This window comes from Engystomops pustulosus, chromosome 5 (genome assembly GCF_040894005.1).
Source record: "Engystomops pustulosus chromosome 5, aEngPut4.maternal, whole genome shotgun sequence".
Classification (NCBI taxonomy): Eukaryota; Metazoa; Chordata; class Amphibia; order Anura; family Leptodactylidae; genus Engystomops; species Engystomops pustulosus.
In genome coordinates this window covers 88,295,753-88,317,406 of record NC_092415.1, presented here as the reverse complement: position 1 = coordinate 88,317,406, position 21,654 = coordinate 88,295,753, and positions in this window count along the sequence as shown.

The following is a 21,654-nucleotide window of genomic DNA, read 5'->3' as shown; positions in this document are numbered from 1 at the left end:
AGGACCACGGCCTCTGACCCCTGCAGTAGTTGGACGCCCACGTCCCCGCCCTCGTCCTCTACCCCTAGCACTTGGGTTAAACATTTTGAAAATGAAAGTTATAACTTTAATTTTTTTTTTACTTTTTTTTGTGTTTTTTTGTGTTTTTTAGTTTTTTTTTGTGTTTTTTAGTTTTTAAAGCCAAACAATGCTATCCTATTGCTATGGCTATTTTCTAGCCAAGTATGAAAGCACACTGCTATGCCAGATGAGATGACGCTGAGTTATGAAAAAATAAACGTAAAATAAAAAGGAAATGGCAGACTGTGCCTAATTGAAATCCAACCCCTAATAAATTTTCCCACTTCGGTCTTTGCGATGGATATGTGCGTCACTAAGCGCTAAACACAGCGGTCGCAAGTCTCACTCCAAATTCCTGACAATTGGCTAGTATATGCACTGCAGCAAGGACAGCCACCAGCAGATCAACCAGAAATAAAATATATATAACGCTATTGTAGGCGTAAGTAAGCCGTTTGGATTCTCCTTTGGCTATTTTCTAGCCAAGTAGGAAAGCACACTGATGAGATGACGCTGAGTTATGATAAAATAAACGTAAAATAAAAAGAAACTGCCAGACTGTGCCTAATTGAAATCAAACCCCTAATAAATTTTCCCACTTCGGTCTTTGCGATGGATATGTGCGTCACTAAGCGCTAAACACAGCGGTCGCAAGTCTCACTCCAAATTCCTGACAATTGGCTAGTATATGCACTGCAGCAAGGACAGCCACCAGCAGATCAACCAGAAATAAAATATATATAACGCTATTGTAGGCGTAAGTAAGCCGTTTGGATTCTCCTTTGGCTATTTTCTAGCCAAGTATGAAAGCACACTGATGAGATGACGCTGAGTTATGAAAAAATAAACGTAAAATAAAAAGAAACTGCCAGACTGTGCCTAATTGAAATCAAACCCCTAATAAATTTTCCCACTTTGGTGTTTGAGGTGGATATGTGTGTCACTAAGAGCTAAACACAACGGTAGCAAGTCCCCCTGCAAATTCCTCACAATATGGTACTAGCTGCAAATAAAAAAAAAAAAAGTATAACGTTATTGTAGCCCTAAGAAGGGCTGTTGGGTTCTTGTTGAATCACTCCTGCCTAACACTATTCTAACAGAACACCCTAACGCTTTCCCTGACCAGCAGCAGCTCTCTCCCTAGCGGCATCCAGACAGAGAATGATCCGAGCAGCGCGGGCAGCGGCTAGTCTATTCCAGGGTCACCTGATCTGGCCAGCCAACCACTGCTATCGACGTGTAAGGGTACCACGTCATGCTGGGTGGAGTGCAGAGTCTCCTGGCTTGTGATTGGCTCTGTTTCTGGCCGCCAAAAAGCAAAACGGCGGGAGCTGCCATTTTCTCGAGCGGGCGAAGTATTCGTCCGAGCAACGAGCAGTTTCGAGTACGCTAATGCTCGAACGAGCATCAAGCTCGGACGAGTATGTTCGCTCATCTCTACTTATTACCAAAGTGGAGGGTGACAAGCTCATTGCCAGGGGAGAGGTGAATATGCTTATTGCCAAGGGGGAGGGTGACATGCTCATAGCCAAGGTGGAGGGTGACATGCTAGTTGTCAAGTTTGAGAGGTCATGCTCACTGTCCAGGGGGAGGGGGGCATACTTGTTGCCAAGAGTAAGGGGGACATGCTCGTTATCTAGGGGGAGGACATGCTTGTTGTCTAGGTAATGTTTGCACAGGTAAGGGGCATTGTTCTTATTAAATGTGCCCCAATGTGTGCACAGGTTTACACACACCCCCACCCTGCACACAGGGACTTGACCACACCTCTTGGGCCCGGGGGCAGCCCTGGGACACGGCATGCATAATTTACGATTCGGCCATGAGTCCTGGAAGGGCCCATTAACATTGCGGACCACCAAAGCAGCCGCTATGTCTGCTAGTTATGCCATTGGTAAAGTCTAGTTCACAGCTAAGTAGGGCCTTTCCTTACACTCTACATTTGGGAAACAAGAAACAGATGATTTTCCTTCCACCATATGTTCCCCATAGACATTAATGTATGTAAGGTTATCTTCTGTCACACTATTAATAGCTGAAAAAAGATTCAAAAGTGAACTAAGCCCTGGCTCTTAGGACAAAGGAGAAAGTATACAGTGAATTAGATTTACCGGTACTATAATGTAAGATTTTAAAGGGGTATTCCCACTAAGACAAGAATCTTAAATATACTCAGGATAACAATATAACAAATTCTCTAAAAGTCAGCATTTTACAGATATAATTCCAACCTGTCTTTATCAGTCCTTTTGTACACAATTTGGTTTGCCCCGGGACCCGACTGTTAATCTGCTGACTTTAGGGTTCGGCAAGACATATTGGGGCACATTTACTTAGGGTCCGAACGCCGCATTTCGCAGGGTTTCACGTTTTTTTTTTGTTTTGTGCTGAATTGCCCCCGGGTTTTTGGGCCACGCAATCGCAATTGTGTTGCATCGGCGGCGGCTTGCATGTGACACAAGTCGGGGGCATGGACATTTAAAAAGCAAATTGTGTTACAAGATCAGCACTCACATGCACCGGGAAGAAGAAGATGAACTCAGACGGACCTCAGCGGGGGAAGCGACAAATGCAGGAAACAGACAGCAAAAAACATACGTGCAGACACAAATACACATATATGACACATAATTACCTCACATGTGTGCTCTCTTTATCCACTCATGCAGTACTGCATGTACAGGACCTTTAGAGGGCTCACAGGTCCTGGAAGATGAATAGTAAACACAATACGCAGTAATATGAAATGGGAGCCAGCACACATGTATACCATAGAAATTAGAGAGCGGTTGCACTAGTATACAACTGTACTTGTATCTTAGTGACACAGTTGGAGTTAAAAGCTGGCGAGTGGGCCCCCCAAAAATTCTGGGGGATAAGCCACCAACCTTTTGTCCGTCTGGGAGTTATGCCTCTACTTCTTCCCAACAATCTACCTGAAAGAAGACTAGGGCCGGGAAGAGCGGCGGAATATAGTAATCACAGGTGGTCTACTATAAAAAACAGGGAACAGACAAAAGATTTCCCAAGGGTATGCCACATAGGTGAGAATACTAAGGTTCGGTTTCTGCCCCATATACACACCCTAAAGAGCAAAAAGATTGTTCCTGCTCCACCAAAATACTAAAAGGTGGAAGGCATTTGCTAGACATGTGATGTGGACATGTAAGCAGCTCAGAGACAGGTACAGGATAAATTAAAGGTCCAGTAGCCATTTTCATTATTATAGTACGCCAAGTTGATTAGAGGATAACAATTAATTGCAATATATATATATATATATATATATATAGATATATATATATATTTGTAATAGTGTGAACCTAGGGGGTGCTGGAGAGCGACCCACAACCAGGGTTGAAAAGGACCTTGACCACTCCCATCCCAGGCTGACTCCAGATGGTGAGCTCACAGCCGGCCAGTGCTGTGTGTCCTGCAGCCAGGAGGACTTAGGACCAGTAGAGGCTAAGCTGTTTGTTATTTTTGCTCTTGTAATAGTTTTAAAGCTGAATAAAGCCATTTCTTTTGGATGGCTACAAGCTCCCACAAAAGTCGCTTGTAAGGTCCAGAAGCTTCTACCTTTGATGCTAAGTTACCCCTAAACCCCACATATGCTGGAGGATGCGGGCATTAGAGTCCCTACGGTACTACTTGCTGGGACGACAGTTCCATCTCATAACTGACCACTCTCCTCTCACGTGGATGAGTAGAACTAAGGAGAAGAATGCCAGGGTCACTAGGTGGTTCTTGTCCCTCCAAAATTTCAGCTTTACGGTGAAGCACAGAGCCTGGAAACTACAGGGCAATGCGGATTCCTTGTCCTGAGCGCATTGCTTAATGTTAGGAGTTCGCCCCGGTGGGTCTGAACTGAGGGGGGGGGTATGTGAGAAAGTAAGAGGTGTTATGTGGGGTTTGGGGGTAACTTAGCATCAAAGGTAGAAGCTTCTGGACCTTACAGGCGACTTTTGTGGTGCTGAGCGCCAAAACAATAATGTAGGAGCTTGTAGCCATCCAAAAGAAACGGCTTTATTCAGCTTTAAAACTATTACAAGAACAAAAATAACAAACAGCTTAGCCTCTACTTAAGGCACTACCTTACTTGATGAATAACCCCCTATCTGTCTTTCCAGTTTCATTTAAAATCGTAACCAGCTGAACATTAAGATAGTGGAATGTGTTCTGGCTTGGAACACTGTCCTTGAGTAGTACATTGGACCCAAGAACAGTGTGGATCAGTCCCAAATCAACTTCTATTTTCAATTTAATGGAGTGATGAGATTGTGTCATTTGGACAGTTTCTCTTGTATGATAGGAGTCAAGAACATTTATTTATTTTGTACAGCTAGATTGACAATGTAAACATAATGGGGCAAATTTACATGCCCGGTCACTGGAGTTCACAGAAAATGCATTGTCTGCCTATAATGCACCGTGCGGAGATTCACTAAGATCATGCGCTCGAAATCATGAATGTGCCGCTTCCCCGCTTAGGTCCGACAGAGTTTACCATCATGTTTGTGGTGCATCTTAAGGCTAGGGCTTGCGACACAATATAAAAGTTAAATACCATGCTCAGTCCGAATCAGTCGGACCGTCCGAGGCATGCCCCCTAATTTGTGTTGCGTGGAAGCCAGCGCAGCTGCGCCACAGGGACCACAATCCCAGCGCACACACTTATTAAGTATCTGTGCAAGCCGTTTTAGCCCCGAAAAATGCGCACAGTCTGACAAAAATGTTCACGCGACCCTTAGTAAATGAGCCCCAATGTGTAAAGTATAAAAATTTAAGCTTTTCAGATGTAACAATGAAAAAATGAAAAATGTGGAGGCTTTCACAATGATTCAGGGGCACTTTGAATTTTATTCCTAGCCCCCACTGTTACCGAGATATGAGCACCATTCTCTGACCATTCAATGCACCAGATTGCCAGAGAGGAGGTGCTGCAGCAGGGGTGGGAGTGTGTGTGTATGCTAACCTTCTCTGACACCACCCAAGAGAAGACATTCCTTAGCCACTGTGAATGAGTATCTCATCCCTAGATTACTCTTTATATTCAGAGCATTACAACATAGAACGGCACATAGAAAACAGCATGATATTGTGAGATCATGCTGTATTCTATGTGCCAAACACAGCTGCGCGCACCTGACAGACAAAATGATCACTCTTTGCAGAGCGAATGGGGCGCTGGGGCGCGTGCAGCTAGCTGTAGCATAGCAAGACCACTCTGCAAGTTCACAGTGCCTAAGGAAGATCTTTTTTGACACTGGCCGCCGCTGTTAATCGTCAGGGCTGTAGAGCTTCTGATCAATCGTTACAATGTGCCCATGTACACATTGCTACATTGTAATACATGATCAGTAAAAATCCCCATATACTGCCATACTGTAGTTAGGCAGTATATGACAGGATCAATCAGACAACCTAGGGTTGAAGTCCCCTAGGGGGTCTGAAAAATGCTAAAAGAAAAAAGTTTAAAATTAAATTAATAAAAAAATTTAAATCACCCCCCTTTCCCTAGAACTGATATAAAAATAAACAGAAAAATCATAAACATGTAAGCTATATCCTTGCCCCCATTCATATACTCTATCATAATATTATTATGGTTCTACCCAGCGTTAAACTCTGTAATGGAAAATAGCATCCAAAACGCCACATTTTTTGCCATTTTGCAACATATAAAAAAATCAATCATACCCTTGACAGAGCGTCCTATGCGAAAACATTTGTCAGGATCGGCTCCTTTGGTCTGTATACATACACTTTCATACTGCCCTTTTGCTCAGCCCTATATCAGTATGGCAGTGTATTACTTTCAACAAGCGATCAAATGATCGCTTGTTCAAGTCCCAAAAATGAACAGTTAAAAAATGTAAAAAAAAAATAAAATAAAATAAAAAGTAATAAATGTCCCCTAAATGCCCCATTAATGATCAAACTCCTACATGTAAAAAAAAGGTTTCCCGACAAACAGTACATACTGTATAATATATTGCAGTGTCTGTAACAACCCGTATAATAAATTAAAAGCCTGTACAGTGAACACCGTAAAAAAAAACACGCCAAAAATTAGGATTTTTGTGCATCCAGCAAAACAAAATAAGCAATAAAAAGTGATACGACAATGATTCCAATAAAAAGTACAACTCATTCCACAAAAAATAAGCCCTAATACAGCTCAATCAACAAAAAAATAGGAGATGTTGATGCTAAAGCAAGTGATTTTTTTTTCTCCAAATGCTTTTTTATTCAGAAAAATTATTCACACATAAAAAGCTTTATAAATGGGATATCACAATAATCATACTGACCCATAGAACATAAATAACATGATATCTATGCCATATGGTATAAAGCAAAAAATAAAAGTAAAAAATCTGTATCAGAATAGATTTTATTTTTGCATTCCTGACAGAAAAGTAAATAAAATGTAATCAATGTGGTATAGCCGCCCCAAAATAGTGTTACTATACTACTTGAGGGATTAATTTTCAAATAGAATCACTTTTTAGGGTATTTTTCTGCTGCATTGTCGGCTCAGCAAATGCCACATAGCACCTGAAATTAGTTTTAGCTAAATTGTCCCTCCAAAAGTGTGATGGGGCTCCTTCCTTTTTGTGCTCTGTTATGTGCCCATAAAGTGGTTTACATCCACATCTGAGAACCTCAAGCGAAACCCCACAACAAAATATTTGAAGTGTGTTCTCATTTTATCCTGCATGAATATGTATATTTTAGGGCTTCATTGTCAAATTAAGAAAATTCCTAATAGAACCTCAATTTTCTATTATTTCATGTTCGATACTCAAACGAGAAACAAGCTTAACAAGGGCTGTTTTCAATAGTTTGAGTGATGCAATTTTAAAATGTGGTACATTGTGGGGAGTTTCTAATCAATAGAACCTTTAAAACCCCTATAAATATGAATAGGCCTCTAAAATAATTCAATCTTAAATTTTTGTGAAAATCTGGAAAATTGCTGATCAATTTGTACGCCATCCTAATAACATCCTAAAATAACATTAAAAAAATTATGTCAACATAAAGCTGACATATGGTTAATGTTTGTTAGCATCCAATTTGAGAGGTTGAATTAACTGCATGATGAGAAGTAGAGCATGCGTTTAAATCTTGACATGCTCTACTTTTGCAAGTCACGCGCGTGAAAAACGCACCATACAAGTCTATGGAGATGCATCAAAAACGCACTCTGAGACACATGCAAGTCCAATGCAAGTTGTTTTTCACGCATCAATTGCCATAGAAAAGATAGAGCTCAGTCCTGAGTCCTTTCACGCGCATTATCTGCGCATGAAAAACGCATTGAAATTGCATTGAAAACGCGCGTGGAAAACTGAGACACTGAACAAATTCTGACTGAAAACTGATTGCACTCTGATGCAAAATGTCAGTTTTTAACTGACCAAACCCTGATCGCACCCGATCAGACTCTGACGTGATCTGCAACGCAAGTGTGGAAAGGATCTTACATTTACAGATCAGTAAATTGCTAATTTAAAAATTTTACATTTTTTCATAAATAAATGCAAACCATTTCAACCAAAATATACCAGTATGGTGAAGTACAACATGCCACAAAAGGACAATCTGAAAATTACCTTGGTAAAAAGTTATAATCTCATAAAGTGACACATGGAAGATTTGAAAAATCCAGGTCTGAAACAGAGCTGGGTCCTTAAAGGGTTAACCAGAGCAAAGATGTCTTTATGAGCACTTTATTATTTGCTCACCTCCATCTATTATTAGATTGTTTAAAGAGATAGGCATCACCTACTGAAGTCTATAGACCCATACCGCTATATGCCCCGATTTTAGTATCAGGCATAAAGAGGTATTCTGTCCATACTGCATAATATATAACATATCAAGAAATGTGACAAGAAGATGTTCATGAGATACATCTGGGATACATCTGCTGATATTGTGAGCCACGTGGAGGAAACTTTTGTACAATAGAGGAGCTGAATCCTATAATGAATCCTCGTTGTTACTTTACTTTAACTGGTTTCAGATGACAAACCTGGTGAGGATTCTAAAAAATATTAGTATCAAAGGATCGAAAGCCTTTTCTTGTTTACTTAACTCTGGTCTTACAATATGAGTATATAAAATGAGACAGGACAGTTGATTACTATTACTCTATCTGGGATCAGATACTTCGGGAGTCCAAACGCAACAAAACCCAGGCCGATAAGAAACGCAGACCTCCTCCAGTTTTTTCTCCAGGAGATAAAGTGTGGCTCTCCTCAAGATATCTCTGGCTGAAGATTCCCAGCTACAAACTAGGTCCACGTTTCCTGGGTCCATTCAAGGTGCTGAAGCGCATAAACCCTGTGACGTATAAACTCCGCCTTCCTCCCACTTTGCGCATCTAGAACTCCTTCCATGTTTCTCTTCTGAAGCCATTGATCCTGAACCGCTTCTGCCAGCAAGTGCCTCCTCCTTCTGTGGCTGACTCCATTATTGCCTTTGAGGTTTAGGAGGTCCTGGATACGAAGACGGTTAGAGTGAAGCGGTTCTTCCTTGTCAACTGGAAGGGGTTCGGCCCTGAGGAAAGATCATGGGAGCCTGAGGATAACATCTGTGTGCCTCCCTGTGCCCTTGGATCGTATCTGCAGCCTCACTTACCTTCCCTCACTGCAGCGGCGGTCCCCGTGCTCTGGTGCACGCGTCCCCGCCTTCTAGTGCGTGCGCACTGGCTCTGTGAAATTTAGAGGGCCAGCTCACAGATAATTGGTGCTGGCCAACCCCTTCCTGTGTCCCCTGCCGGATCTTTGAGCCTTGTGCCTCAGAAAAAAAGCTTGTTTCCTATGACCTGTGCGCTTATAGTGATTTCCCCGATTACGTTCCCGACTTCACTCCCATGCTGCCAGCCCTGGCCTCCTGACTGTCCACAACTCCTTCTCTGCCTTACAATTTTCGCACCTCGCCTTGTTCACCACTGCAGAAGAAATTTTGCCTACAGAGCGACCTGGTGGTACCACAAAGCAGCAAGTCCAACCTGCTTTGTGGCAGGCTCTGGTGAAGACCGTGTATCACGTAGACTCCGCTCCCAGCTTACGTCATCATCCGCGATGGTTCAGTAGGTCCACAGTATTGAATATTTCATGTTGTGTACTGGGAAGCGGGAAATACATTCCAAATGCACTGAAAGTGTTGGAAAAATGCATTTGCACCATTTTCTTGTGGGCTTGGTTTAAACGGCTTTCACTTTGCGCCCCAAATTATATGTCTTATTTATTCTTTGAGTCGGTATGATCACAGTGATACTAATTTATGTAGGTTGTAATGTCCTTTAAAACATTTAAAAAATTCAAACCTTCTGTACAAAAATATCTTAATTTTGCTAATAACTTTTTCATACTTCCGTGTAAGGAGCTGTGTAGGGTGTCAATTTTTGCGAGATGAGTTGACTTTTTTATTGATGCCATTTTGGGGACTGTACAGACTTTTGACCACTTTTTATAAGATTTTTTATATGTTGCAAAATGGCAAAAAAGTGGCATTTTGGAGATTTGGGCACTAGTTTCAGTTACGGGGCTAAAAACCAAGAATAACCGTTATTATATTTGGATAGATCATAATTTTCCTCTGGAATAATCCCATCCACAGTTGCCCTTCTAGTCCTTTCATCACCTTCTGCATTAGCTTCTGTGCATGAAAGAGATTTTGCTGGACCCAGATGTAACTGAGGTGTGGATTAAGATTGCTATTATTAGGAGGTGATTACTATGAATACTCTGCCTTTAAACAATTTGGACGGCCCATAGAATGATGTCATGTCTTTGGAAGCTTTATTGGCATCAACTGAGTTAATTACAGATACTTACCTGTGGATGTGTTTGAAGGCAGACAAAAACACACTGCTTCTTTGTGTTACATCATGTGAAAATCTAAAGAAATCAGCCAAGATATCAGAAAGAGAAATGTGGACTTGTCTGGTTGTCTTGGGTGCAATTTTCAGATAACTGAAGGTGCCTGAGGAACTTGTGCAGATGCTGGCTGAAGCTGTTAAGAGTGTGTCCTTATCCACAGTAATATGAGTATAATGTGTCAGTATTCAGACCTGTGCAGAGAATACCTAGACCAGTGATGGCGAACTTTTTGGAGACAGAGACGCCCAAACTACAAGCTTAATCCACTTATTTACCGTGAAATGCCAACATGGCTTTTTAAGAAGTAACTTATTGCTACCTTTTCTTCCACTTCTTTCAATCGTATCGGCCCCTGAAGAGACCAATACCGTTGAATTCAGACTCTCATTATAGCTTTTGGTCATATTTGGTGAACTCTGACCTGGGGCAATGGTCTGAGTCCCCACAAAAATGTCTCTGAGTGCCACTTCTGGCACCCGTGCCATAGGTTTGCCACCATTGACCTAGACAGTTCTCTGCTACACCAGATTAATCACTGTGTTTGATGCTGTATGATTAATTTGGGGCAGTATAAGACTGGTGAGTTGTACTCTGCACCTCCTATTAGTTTGCTGCGCCACAATACAGAATTTTCTGGCGCATAGACTGAATTTTCTGGCACATGAGTTATTTCTGTGAAGACACACTCCCTTTTACCGAGGACCTGCCTCTTTTTTGTCGGAAAACAGCCTAAAATTGTTCTAAAACCTTCTCTGAATGTGGCGCACAGCATTTCAGGTCCACATTGCTCCAGGATACTGGCATAGACAGAGTGATAAATCTCCTACATTATGTTACAAAACTGAAGCAACATCTCAAGACATGCATGGTGGGCTTTGTGTTGGGTGCTATGAGTTGTTAAAGGGCAATACTGAGCTTCCCATATCCCTAGTGGGCCATTGTAACTTAATTTAAACGATTCTAATGCCTCAATGGCTGTACGTGTTACACCACGTCCCCATCTGGATACTCCTGAAACACTTCCGACAGTTAGATAAAGTGTTTTGCTCCTTATTGTGGAAGGATCCTAGGATTAGGTTAGAAATGCTACAACGACGTAAGGTTGAGGTTCGATTGGCTCACCCAAACTTGTACATTTTTTTACCAGGCGTCACAGCTGCAACACCTGAGGGGATGGGAGATGTCAGAAGACTTGGGAATGGCAGGGAGGTTGTCACTGAGGGCCCGTCTTGGGGGTTCACTTTCACATTTTAGAGTTACAAAATGATCATAAGCATTGGAAGGACTCAGTTCAAACAGTTAAATGGATCTACAAGGTATGAGATAGGGGTAAGATGTGCATGGGATTCTTGAGATGGACAAGGTTCACTCTGCTCTGCTACAACTCTGCCCTCCCTAAAATTGATATGCTAAGGGGTTTTGAAGGGTGTATATCGGCAGCAATCAGGACGATAGAGGAAATGATGGAACAAGGTACACTTAAAGAGGACCTGTCACCAGATTTTGACCCCCCTGACTAACTCTGCCTGCTGATAAAGGGTTACAAGTCCTCCCCATATCACTCCTTTCCTGTAATCCTGTGGTGTTCCTATATTCCTGTGACATTCCTGTATCCCTGTGGTGTTCCTGCATTCCTGTGGCGGTCCTGTATCCCAGCGGTCTTCCTGAGGTCCTGCCATCCTGTCGTCCTGCCGAGGTCCTGCCGTCCTGCCAAGGTCCTGCCATCCTGGGGTCTGTTTCTGTGTCCAGCTCCAGCACTCTCTCCGGGGATCCATCTCTGTTCCTGCTTCCCTACCTTGGCTGCCACCACGGGTCTAGTCGCACCCGTGGAACGACCTGGTGGCACTCTGCAACAGCAAGATCATCCCGCTTTGCGGCAGGCTATGGCGAAGACCAGGGGCCACTTAGACTCCATTCCCGGGTTGCGGCTAGTACCATCAACACCCACGGTGGTCTAGAGGGTCCACTAGTACACAGACTCCTCCTCCCATAGAGACTTTTCCCTACACTTGTCCCCACAATTGTGACACACCATACATAAAATTTATTTTTACTCTAGTTAAACTGTGAAATTACAGGTAGTAATACGCAGATTGTGGAGTCATCCCACGCTGACTCTGAAAGAACATAACAGTATTAACTATGTTTAACTTGGAAGCCATGTTAAAATGTATTTGGTATATAATCTAAGACCAATAATACTTCATATATTAGAAAGTATGGCCTATATCCCAGGTTAAAGAAAAGTATTCTTACCCATAATGTATATCATGCTGGTTGAGGTGTCGAGGGTGACTCCAGCCCCGACGCGCTTTTCACCTCAATGAGCCTTCGTCAATAAGCCCCCAGACGAAGGCTCATTGAGCAGAAGCGCGCGTCAGGGCTGATGTCACCCCGGACACCAGAACCAGCACGATAAACAATATGGGTAAGAATGCTTTTTTTTAACTTAGGATATAGTCGATTCAAGAGGTTTGTTCTATTACTATTCAACCCTCCTTGTAAAGATGTGTGCTAGGCTTCCTGGGAGACACAAGTGCTGAGGGGTCGGTCAAGATCACTGTGTGACGTATACTGTACCAGACACGTAAGTTAATTGCCTCCCATTGGATACAACCCACTATCCCTAGGATCACAGAACTACTGTAATGGATATATTAGATATCCCAACCATTCAAACTATTACATCCACCAAAACTGCCATTGTCTCATTCAACTTGGGTGGGGAGGAGTAGGGGAGGGCTTGTTTTATATGTCACTGCATTTTTTTAAATGTAATGTACAATTAATGTTATTGGTTGGAAAATGGAAAATGAGTCGGTGTTAAATACAAAACATCAGATTTTTTTTTAAAAAAGGCAATATTGCAATATGAGTTGTTTCTGTTCAGAAATTAAGGTAATTTATGTCTCATTTTATTATTTTCACTATTCTGATACACTGTGTTCTCTGCTAGTGGAATTCCTCCAGAACACAGTTGGAGAGAACAGTAAATTATATGATGTCATCCCAGGCCCAAATAATCTTTGGCAGTAGCCTTAATCTGGGTATTTCTCCCAGATATTCCCTCTGATTGCCATATAAAGAGAAATATTTCTCCATTACATATCCACAATGTGGCACCTGCTTCCTAAGGGTTTTGCAGTATAAGTATTTCTCAATTCCAATCCTGGGGTATTCCCTGAGCACTAGAATATACCAAGTGCTGGTATAAGACCAATATATATTATTAGTGATCACTTTCTGTTTCAGGAACTCCAACACCCCATTTAATTTTATAAAACTAGCTAAATACCAATATAGTTATCTTCATTCTTCAACTTAAGGTATAGGGTCAGCACAGCTTGTGTAATATATGATGGAATTATGTTTCTTACATGGAAATTCGGATTGTACTGTATTGACAAATCTCCTGGCCAGTCCTTGTCAAGAGTCTATTGTGAATACAAAAAAAGAGAAAACCCAGTACTTAATAAACAACTCCTATTACTAATCAAAAGCATGCAATACCAATATAAGTATATAGGATCCAAAATTAATCATACTTCGTAATACTCAATTCAATATAATCAATGTACAAACTTTATTAATTGGCCATCAAGAGAACAATGTTAAAAACACACATTAAAATCCGCAAGACAAAAGATGTGGCGATGGTCAACAGTATTACAGTAATGATAAATACTATCCAAGTATCAAACACATCACAATATGTACAATTTGGCTGTAACCATATATATTACCCACCCGGGTGTTGCATGTAGCCAAAATTGTTTAAACCAATAAGATAACCACCGGATATGTTGTGGTGGATGCCCAACATATATACCTGATATCCCAGGTTCCATGGTACCTTGGAGCCAATCAGAGTAAAGCGTACCTGAGGACAGAATAGACGGCAGGTGTGTGTAGCGGCGCATCGCACTCTGTGAGCGTCATCGTCAACCAGAAGTTCGGCGCCACCATCGGGAGGAGCGCAATCGCCGAAGCGATGCGCGCCCAACCGCCATCTTAGGTCCGGGCAACAGGTTGGGAAAACGGCAGATAGCCTTCTTATGGTAAGATGCATCAATTTTGTATTCTGTGATATCACAGCCCAGACCCGGCACTAACACCCGGGATCGGAAAAACTCCTATCCCGGGTGTTTAACCCCTTACACGCCGCGGTCAAGCATGACCGCGGCGTGCAAGTGTGTCCCCCGTGGATCGGACCCCCCCGGTGTGCTTACCGGGGGATCCGATCCCTCCTGCCGCTGCCCCGGGTCCCGACGAGTGACCCGAGGCTGTCGGCTCCTCTTCTCGCGCAGCATGCTCAGTTACTTACACTATACACTGCAATACAAGTGTATTGCAGTGTAAAGGCTTGAATAAGCGATCGGATGATCGCTTATTCAAGCCAAGAAGTAGAAAATGTAAAAAAGTTAAAAAAAAAAAAATTAAATCTTTTTATAATATAATTAAATAAATAAATAAAATAAAAGTCCCATAATCTCCCCAGTAACACATAAAATGCAAATACAGTAAATAAAACACAAAAACATACATATTTGGTATCACCGCGTCCGTATTAATCTGTACAATAAATCTAAATCAATATTGAACCCGCTCGGTGAACGATGAAAAAAAAAACTACGAAAAACTTATATACAATTTTTCATCAAACACCATCACAAAAAATGTTCTAAAAAGTGATCAAAAAAAGCTACGTTCCCTAATATGATACGACTGAAAATAACAACTCTTTTCGCAAAAAATAAGCCCTCAACCAGGTCTGACAATATAAAAATACAGAAGTTATGGCAATAAAAATTTGTCAATAGTAAAAACAATGCGATATTCTCCAATATTGGTTTTGCTCAGGAAAATTGAGCAAAGATAAGAAAAACTATATAAATGAGGTATCACCGCAATCGTAGTGAACCAGAGAATAAAGATAAAATATTATTTTTACATTACGGTGAGCGGGGGGGGGGGGAAATGCTAAAAATCCAAAATAAAAATTGATGATTTTGTTTTTGTCCCCCTTGAAATAGTTAATAAAATATCATGAATAAGCTATAGACCCCCTAAATGAATTATCTATACATTATATCTAATTCCGTAAAAAATAAGCCCTCATATGTTTGCATTACCAAAAAAAATAAAAATGTATAGGTAGTACAATGTGACAATACAAATCTGCAGTGAATGGCGCCTCCATTCATTCTATACTTGGCCGTGCGCCTGTACAGAAGTTTACCACCACATATGGGGTATCAGTACACTCGGGAGGAATTGGGCATCAAACGTTGCAGAGTGTTTCATCATTTAATTTATTCTGAAACTGTCAGTTTGGCCTAAATGAATGTATTTTCTAAAAAATTTGAAAGTTTCTAAATCGCAGGTCCATATTGTTTTAACCCATGTGAAACACTTAAAGGGTTAATGGACTTAATAGAAGTTGTTTTACATACGTTGAGGGGTGAAGTTTCTATAGTGGGGTAATTTATGGGGTTTTACTATTATTTAGGCCTTACAAAGTCACTTGGAAGCTGAGTTTTCCCTCAAAATGTGAGTTTTAGCAATTTTCATGAAAATGAGAAAAATCGCACCTAAAGTTCTGCACCTCATAACATCCTAGAAAAGTGAGAGGATGCATAAAATATCATCCCAACATAAAGCAGATATTCCGTAAATGTAATTTATCAAGCTTTTTGGGTAGTTTTACTTCCTATCTGGAAAGCAGAACATTTCAAACTTGGAAAATGAAGAATTTTTACAAACTTTTGCCAAATTTTCACTTTTTTTCAGAACGAATCGCAAAACGTATTGCGATTGCGATTTGAAAAATCGAGTCTGGTCATTGAGCTGAAAACTAGTGTCGGTGATAAGTGGTTAAAATTGCCTCCACCCTCAGAGTCCTGGAACGTCACCATTTGAGGGCATACATTGCAGTGTCCGCAGGGATAGGATCCCCAATCAGGACCTTTTGAACCCAAAATATAATTTTGTTTTGGTTTGGGAGGTGCATAATGGCTCCTCACCAGCATGTTCCCAATGGTGTCTGCACGCTTTGAGACCACCTGTGGGGGAGTCCGTGATATGTTTTTTGATGTCCGGATCAGACTGCAGTATTGGCCAAAACCGCTCAAAAATCATATTCATTTCCCTCCATTGAGAGTCATAAGGTGTGATGATCCTTACCTTATTCTCTTTCGGACTTCTCGGTTGTTGAGTGAGTAAGCATCTTCGATCCGATGCTTTGGCACGTAAGTATCCCTTCTGTATATCTGAGTCTCGATAGCCCCTTTGTTTGAAACGAGTCTTAAGAATCATCGATTCCTCTTCGAAATTGGATTGAGTGTCACAAATTCGTCTTGCTCTCAGGAACTGGCCTATAGGGATGGAACGTATTGTATGAGCCGGATGGAAGGAATTCGCACGTAGCAGGACATTGACTGACGTTTCCTTTGCGATAAACGGATGTACTCAATTGACCATTTTGTCCAACATCAATTTGGATGTTCTTGGCTGATATTGCTTGTCAGCCTAATGTTTAAATTATTAGAGTTTAGGTCATCCAAGAACTGGACCAAGCCTCCTTTTGATCCCTGCCATATGAACAGGACATCGTCAATAAATCGCATCCAACAGATGACCTGTCCCGATGCCCTGTCCATAGCCTCTTGAACCTCATTCCTTTCTCAATGTCCAAGGAAGAGATTTGCATATGAGGGGGCACGAGTGGCCCCCATGGCCGTCCCCCTCGTCTGCACCTAAAATCTCTCCTTGAAAAGGAAATAATTGTGATCTAAGATGAATCTCATCAGTGTTAGAATCAGTTTAACAAGATCCTTATCTAAATCACGAATCTCTAGGAAGAATTCCACCGATTTAATGCCTAGATCATGGCTAATACAGGTGTATAATCCCTCAACGTCACATGACACTAGGAACATATCCGGTTCCATCACTACATCCTCTAGACGTTTTAAAATGTCAGCGGAATCACGGATGTAAGAGGGCAGTTCTTCTACACAGGGTCGTAAGCAGAAGTCAGTGAACCGACATATCGGCTCACACAAACTGCCACAACCGGATACTATGGGACGGCCTGGGGGTACTTTAGCATGCGATGTGTGGCTACACACACCTGTCGTCTATTCCGTCCTCAGGTACGCTTTACTCTGATTGGCTCCAAGGTACCATGGAATCTGGGATATCAGGTATATATGTTGGGCAGTGGCGGTGGTCTTATCTTATTGGTTTAAACAATTTTGGCTACATGCAACACCCAAGTGGGTAATATAACTGGTTACAGCCAAATTGTACACATTGTGATGTGTTTGATACTTGGATAGTATTTATCATGTACTGTAATACTGTTGACCATCGCCACATCTTTTGTCTTGTGGATTTTAATGTGTGTTTTTAACATTGTTCTCTTGATGGCCAATTAATAAAGTTTGTATATTGATTATATTAAATTGAGTATTACGAAGTATGATTAATTTTGAATCCTATATACTTCTATTGGTATTGCAAGAGTCTATTGTGGTCTCTCATATTTTGTGCAGGTATAGGACAGTTATAAGCGACTTGTTTATGTGTATATTGTTTTTTGCACATGTTTGGGGAAGAAGAGTCAAAGTAGGATAGTTACGGTATAACCATATTATGTAACTGAAGTTTGAAGTACTGTATAAGGACCATTATAAAAAGCAGCAGACTCATGCTGCCATGGTTATTGACAAGCTTCCTCATTACAAATAGATTTCTGTTTGCCCACAAGGTGAGACCTGTCAATCAAATTGAACAGGGTGGAGAGGAACTGGAGGAAAGCCAATCAGCAGCCATTTCTTCCTGTGATAATACTCTATTTTTATCACAATGATTTCTCTGAAAACCTTGCAGCATTTTAGAGTGAAGCATAGTTCTTTGTAATAAGGGAAACTCAGTATTTCTTGCTGGTGGTGGTTACAGCAACATTAATGTTCTCACAGATTCCATTTGACCTGTAATTTGCTAGTACTGATTGCTATCGTATTTTTCAGCCTTCACAGAAAATCTATTACTAAACAAGAGTAAAATAATTCAACACATATCATTATTTTTAAATGGAAATGGAATCTATATGATCAGAAACTAACCTAAAAATAATTATTCTGCTTCTATTTGTTTCCATCTTTATGTACCATCCTAATGTTTTACTGTTGTTAGAGGTTATCTCAAACATGCAATGTTTCCCTAAGACACCCTCTCTGCACACAAATAACGCAAATCTTACAGTCTTTGTGAACAAGTGCATTCCGTGCTTTGTGTATTTTTCTCTCCTGCAACCTTTTGCCTAACTGGAACATATCCAAAATAAGCACTTGTGTTGTATGGCAACTTTGCTTATTACTTTCACTGCCTATGTCCAGCAGTTTCTTTGCTATTCTCCTCAGTTTAGCCTGTCCCTTCAATAGCTTTTTGCTGTGCAGCATAGGTGTGCGAGACCTTCCTTTGTTTAGGCAGGAAACACAACACACTCTAATTGTAGTAGGGTGAGACTTCTTTTTTAGAGATGAGCGAGCACTAAAATGCTCGGGTACTCGTTATTCGAGACAAACTTTTCCCGATGCTCGAGTGCTCGTCTCGAATAACGAGCCCCATTGAAGTCAACGGAAGACTCGAGCATTTTTCAAGGGGACCAAGGATCTGCACAGGGAAGCTTGGCCAAGCACCTGGGAACCTCAGAAAAGGATGGAAACACCACGGAAATGGACAGGAAACAGCAGGGGCAGCATGCATGGATGCCTCTGAGGCTGCTTAATCGCACCATTATGCCAAAAGTATGGGCAACAGCATGGCAATGACCGAATGAGGCTAGATAGCATCTAAAACATCCAATAATTGACCCTGACACTATAGGGGACTATGCAGAGGCAGCGGCAGCAGCGGCAGGCTAGAGAGTGTCTTGGCAACATACCCCAAATGGACTCAGGCTTAAAACCAATGGGTGGCAGAGAGGAACCAAAGGAGGTGAGCAAGAAGCGCTCAAATAATATCGGTAAATGATAAAAGTTTGCCAGTATATTTTGTGGATTACACAGCAGGGTGGCGACAAAGTTAACAAGTTTGATGAGGAAGCCATGAAAACAACCCAAAATTCTGCCTGACACAGCTCATTTGATAAGGGGACCATGTATGGATACAGTGAACTAGTAGTAGATTAAAGGTGCTGCAGTTAAAACTATGTTAGTTGGATCTTGGGATGGAGCTGGCGCTCCGCTGCCAGGCGAGCTTTCGCCAATCCAAGCCCCTGTCTCTAGGCTACTCCCCAAACAGCACTTCTAAGAACCTTTTGTATAAGATCAAGTGTAGTAGCGTTCTTATAAGTTTGGGTTCTGGCGGGTGAGGGGAATGTAAACAGATGCGCAAGAAGCGCTGAAATAATATTGGTAAATGATAAAAGTTTGCCAGTATATTTTGTGGATTACACAGCAGGGTGGCGACAAAGTTAACATGGAAGCCATGAAAACAATCCAAAATTCTGCCTGACACAGCTCGTTTGATAAGGGGACCATGTATGGAGGCAGCTATATGGACTACTTTTGAAGGCAGCTATGGCGATGACGTGTGGAGGTAGCAATGGAGACAACGTGTGAAGGCAGCTAAAAAGACAACGTGTGGAGGCTGCTATGGAGACAATTTAATTTGGATAGTGCCTGTATGTGGCAGTCCAAAAAAGTTTTCAAACCAGAGGAGCAGGTAGCTGGTCCTCCAAAAAGATTAAATAAATTGAGTGCCTGTATGTGGCACTCCCAAAAATTGTTTAAAACAGAGGACAGGGTAAATGGCCCTCCAGAAAAATTAAATACATAGAGTACTATAGCCAGAGCCAGTTGGCCCTGGCAAAAAAATAGCCAGTTTCCTCTGCTTTAGTGTACAAAGAGGAGGAGAAGGAGGACAATGAGGAGGAGGAGTGCATACATTATTCAGGTTCAGCTTCTTTCACCTGGTGGAGAATAGAAATGCGGAGAAATCCAGGCTTTATTCATCTTGATAAGCGTCAGCCTGTCAGTGCTGTCAGTCGACAGGCGTGTACGCTTATCGGTGATGATGCCACCAGCTGCACTGAAAACCCGCTTGGACAACACGCTAGCGGCAGGGCAGGCAAGAACCTCCAAGGCGTACAGCGCCAGTTCGTGCCACATGTCCAGCTTTGAAACCCAGTAGTTGTAGGGAGCTGTGTGATCATTTAGGACGATGGTATGGTCAGCTACGTACTCCCTCACCATCTTTCTGTAAAGATCAGCCCTACTCTGCCGAGACTGGGGACAGGTGACAGTGTCTTGCTGGGGTGACATAAAACTGGCAAAGGCCTTGTAAAGCGTACCCCTGCCAGTGCTGGACAAGCTGCCTGGTCGCCTACTCTCCCTCGCTACTTGTCCCGCAGAAGTACGCCGTCTGCCGCTAGCGCTGTCAGAAGGGAAATACTGTTTCAGCTTGTGCACCAGGCCTGCTGGTATTCATGCATTCTCACACTCCTTTCCTCTCCAGGGATGAGAGTGGAAAGATTTTGCTTGTACCGTGGGTCCAGGAGAGTGAATACCCAGTAATCGGTGTTGGAATAAATTCTTTGAACGCGAGGGTCACGGGATAGGCAGCTTAGCATGAAATCTGCCATATGCGCCAGAGTCCCAACGCGCAAGAATTCACTCCCCTCACTGGCCTGACTGTCCATTTCCTCCTCCTCCAACTCCTCCAACTCCTCTTCTTCTGCCCATACACGCTGAGCAGTGAAGGACTGAACAATGGTCCCCTCTTCTGTCTCGCCAACATTCTCCTCCTCTTCCTCCTCATCCTCCTCCACCTCCACCTCCTCCGATATGCGCTGAGAAACAGACCTAAGGGTGCTTTGGCTATCAATAAGGGAATCTCTTGTGACAAGCGCAAAGCTTCCGACTTCATGCTGACCAGAGAGTTTTTCAACAGGCCAAGCAGCGGGATGGTGAGGCTGATGATGGCGACATCACCACTGACCATCTGTGTTGACTCCTCAAAGTTACTCAGCATCTGACAGATATCAGACATCCACGTCCACTCCTCATTGTAGACTTGAGGAAGCTGACTGACCTGACTACCAGTTCTGGTGGAAGTTGACATGTGGCAGTCTACAATCGCTCTGCGCTGCTGGTAAACTCTGGATAACATGGTTAGTGTTGAATTCCACCTCGTGGGCACGTCGCACAACAGTCGGTGAGCGGGCAGTTGGAGGCGGCGCTGCGCTGCCCTGAGAGTGGCAGCATCTGTGCTGGACTTCCTGAAATGCGCACAGATGCGGCGCACCTTCGTGAGCAAATCAGACAGATTGGGGTATGTCTTGAGGAAACGCTGAACTATGAGATTTAACACATGGGCCAGGCATGGCACATGTGTCAGTCTGCCGAGTTGAAGAGCTGCCACCAGGTTACGGCCGTTGTCACACACAACCATGCCTGGCTTTAGGTTCAGCGGTGCCAGCCACAGATCAGTCTGCGCCGTGATGCCCTGTAATAACTCTTGGGCAGTGTGCCCTTTATCGCCTAGGCTCAGCAGTTTGAGCACCGCCTGCTGTCGCTTAGCGATGGCACTGCTGCTGTGCCTAGAGCTACCGACTGATGGCGCCATGCCCACGGATGGTAATTCAGAGGAGGAGGTGGAGGAGGGGTGGGAGGAGGAGGAGGCATAG